This window comes from Urocitellus parryii, chromosome 12 (assembly GCF_045843805.1).
Source record: "Urocitellus parryii isolate mUroPar1 chromosome 12, mUroPar1.hap1, whole genome shotgun sequence".
NCBI lineage: Eukaryota > Metazoa > Chordata > Mammalia > Rodentia > Sciuridae > Urocitellus > Urocitellus parryii.
Window position 1 is genome coordinate 76,983,029 of NC_135542.1, and position 3,511 is coordinate 76,986,539.

The window sequence follows — 3,511 nt, forward strand, 5'->3', positions numbered from 1 at the left end:
CACTTTACCAACTAAGCTATATTTCCAGTCCATGGGTTTTCTTTTGGGAGTTCATGTCCTTTAACTATTTCTACCAGTTTTTTTTTTTTTTTTTTTTTTTTTTTTTTTTGTGTGTGTGTGTGTGTGTGTGAGTGAGTGTTTACAGAGTGTTACACATTCTGCTTATTATTTAATGGTAGGTAATATGCATTGCAAATTTCTTTTCCAATTTTTTAAATGATATTTATAATACAGAAGCTTTCAGTCTTCAAGTCTGGTGTGGTGACATATGCCTGTAACCCCAGCAATTCTGTATTTGTGTTTCAATCACTTGTCAAAGAGTACAATCTAACTTATGTACCACCTACCTCTTAACAAAAGCCTGGCGGAGAAACTTCCACTTGGGAAAGACAAGGTACTCTCTTCTTTTGGTAATTTGAAAGTCATTAACACACATTAGATGAGTCTGCCACCTAAACCTGGCTTAAAGAATCACCATCAGTCATACTGTATATTGAGCCAATGACATTTGACAAAAGGATCATGCATTTGCTGTAAAATTGTTGCCAGAAACAATGTTCATGGACCCCACAGTTCTCATACATAAAATCTTCAAATGAAAAATTCAGTCTATAATTTAGAATTGGGAAAGGTCTCATGGAAGGAAGTAATGGGGTTTTCTCTTCTTTCTTTCGTGTGGCTGACTGCCAGAAAGCCAGAGCCACATTAGTTCAGTCACTTAACCAGGATTGACTACTAAGTATTTTTTTGAATTCCTATTTTTTCTTTGAATTGCTATATTCCGTTTCTAATTTGTTAATCTCTGAAAACCATGGAAGTATATTTTTTGTAAACTTATTAAACATTTTGAAAGACCAGGGCACAGACACATTTAAGAATTAAAAATGACTATCAAGCTGTAGAAAGAGCACTAAGAAAATGCCAAATAAACCCCAATGAAATAAAACAATAAAACAATACTACCGGGCGCTGCGGGGGCTCCAGGGAGAAGCAGCGTGCGGGGCAAGCTAGCGGGCGCCCGGGCAGACAGCGGCTGGTCGCTTTCAGCGGCTGGCTGGCTGAGCGCTGCGAGTCCCGAGCATGGCGGGCTTCCTGCCTCCCTGCGTGGTGGGCTGTGGCACCGGGTATACCAAGCTTGGCTACGCAGGCAACACTGAGCCACAGTTCATTATTCCTTCATACAGAACCTCCACTGAATACACCAGAAAATAGAGAATATCTTGCAGAAATTATGTTTGAATCATTCAATGTACCAGGACTCTACATTGCAGTTCAGGCAGTGCTGGCGTTAGCAGCCTCTTGGACATTTCAACAGGTTGGCGAGTGGATGCTGACAGGGATTGTCATTGACAGTGGAGACGGAGTCACCCATGTTATCCCAGTGGCAGAAGGGTATGTCATTGGAAGCTGCATCAAACACATCCCGATTGCAGGAGAAATACTGTTACATTTGCCCTGATATAGTCAAGGAGTTTGCTAAGTATGATGTGGATCCCTGGAAGTGGATCAAACGGTACACGGGTATCAATGCAATCAACCAGAAGAAGTTTGTTATAGATGTTGGGTATGAGAGGTTCCTGGGACCTGAAATATTCTTTCACCCAGAGTTTGCCAACCCAGACTTCATGGAGTCCATCTCGGATGTTGTTGATGAAGTAATACAGAACTGTCCCATTGATGTCCGTTGCCCGCTGTATAAGAATGTCGTTCTTTCAGGAGGCTCGACAATGTTCAGGGATTTTGGACGTCGACTGCAGAGAGATTTAAAAAGAGTGGTGGATGCCAGATTAAAACTTAGCGAAGAGCTCAGCGGCGGCAGAATAAAGCCCAAGCCCGTGGAGGTGCAGGTGATAACACATCACATGCAGGGCTACGCCATGTGGTTTGGAGGCTCGATGCTGGCCTCCACGCCCGAGTTCTTTCAGGTCTGCCACACCAAGAAGGACTATGAGGAGTATGGCCCCAGCATCTGCCGCCACAACACCGTCTTCGGAGTCATGTCTTAGTGTCTGTCTTGAAGTCGCATTCGATAGTGTCATGTTGGGAACGAGTGTCCTCAGAGCCCAGAGAAGACTGCAGTTCCTCTACAGGCGACGCTTGGTGTGGGGTCCCGCTGTGAGCTGGCAGCGCCCAGTGCATGAGGCACCATGCCGTCTTCATGAAGCCATTCTTGACGTGCTGGTGGCGATCTGCCCTTCTGCCTCCCTCCCTCTCTGCCCTCCCCATCTGAGCTTCTAGTCGACAAATACAATTCTGAAGGAATTCAAATGCAACTTTAAAAATTATTAGAGAAAAAAATGGTGTGAAATAGTCCCTCCCTGGAAATATCGTGGGGGCGTAAACACTGATCCTCCCAGCTTATTTTTGTAAATAAAACGTTATAAACTTGAAATACAAATCGATGTTTATATTTCCTATCATTTTGTATTTTATGGTATTTGGTACAACTGGCTGGTACTAAGCACGAGTAGATATTGATGTCATGGAGTGCTGTAATAAAGTTTTTAATTGTGAGGCATGTTCCGATATGTTTATAGGCAAACAGAATAAAGCGAAGACTTTTTGCCACATGTTTACTAGAAAATGGTACACTTTCCTGGGGTGATGTGAAGTCTGAACACTAAGCAGTGTTGTGTGAGAGTCATCGTGGTTACTGTATCTGTTAGGTGTTCTGTTTGAGCTTTCTGGAATTGTTTTATAGAAGATGATGGTTTGATGTTGGTGAGTGTTGGATGAAATGCTACCTTGCACCTTGTAATAAAAGCTGTTAGAATCTTTATAAATATTCATCAAGCAAACTCTTCTCAAGTTCAAGAGTCTAATAGACCAACATACAATAATCATGGGAGACTTCAACACACCTCTCTCACCACTGGACAGATCTTCCAAACAAAAGTTAAAGAAGGAAACTATAGAACTCAATAACACAATTAACAACCTAGACTTAATTGACATATACAGACTATACCACCCAACATCAAGTAGCTACACTTTTTTCTCAGCAGCACATGGAACCTTCTCAAAAATAGACCATATACTATGTCACAGGGCAACTCTTAGACAATACAAAGGGGTAGAGATAATACCATGCATCTTATCTGATCATAATGGAATGAAACTGAAAATCAATGATAAAAGAAGAAAGGAAAAAGCAAGCATCACCTGGAGAATGAACAATAGGTTGCTGAGTGATCAATGGGTTTTAGAAGACATCAAGGAGGAAATTAAAAAATTCCTAGAGTTAAATGAAAACACAGACACAACATATCGGAATCTATGGGACACATTGAAAGCAGTTCTAAGAGGAAAATTCATTGCTTGGAGTTCATTCCTCAAAAAAAGAAAAAACCAACAAATAAATGATCTCATACTTCATCTCAAAATCCTAGAAAAAGAAGAGCAAAACAACAGCAAAAGAAGTAGAAGGCAAGAAATAATTAAAATCAGAGCTGAAATTAATGAAATTGAAACAAAAGAAACAATTGAAAAAATTGACAAAACTAAAAGCTGG

General features: G+C 40.9%; 1 pseudogene; it reads left to right on the forward strand.

The window, feature by feature from the left end:
- The first annotated feature begins 1,044 nt into the window (after positions 1-1,044).
- LOC144249729 (actin-related protein 3B pseudogene) lies at positions 1,045-2,586 on the forward strand (annotated as a pseudogene).
- The last annotated feature ends 925 nt before the right edge of the window (positions 2,587-3,511 follow it).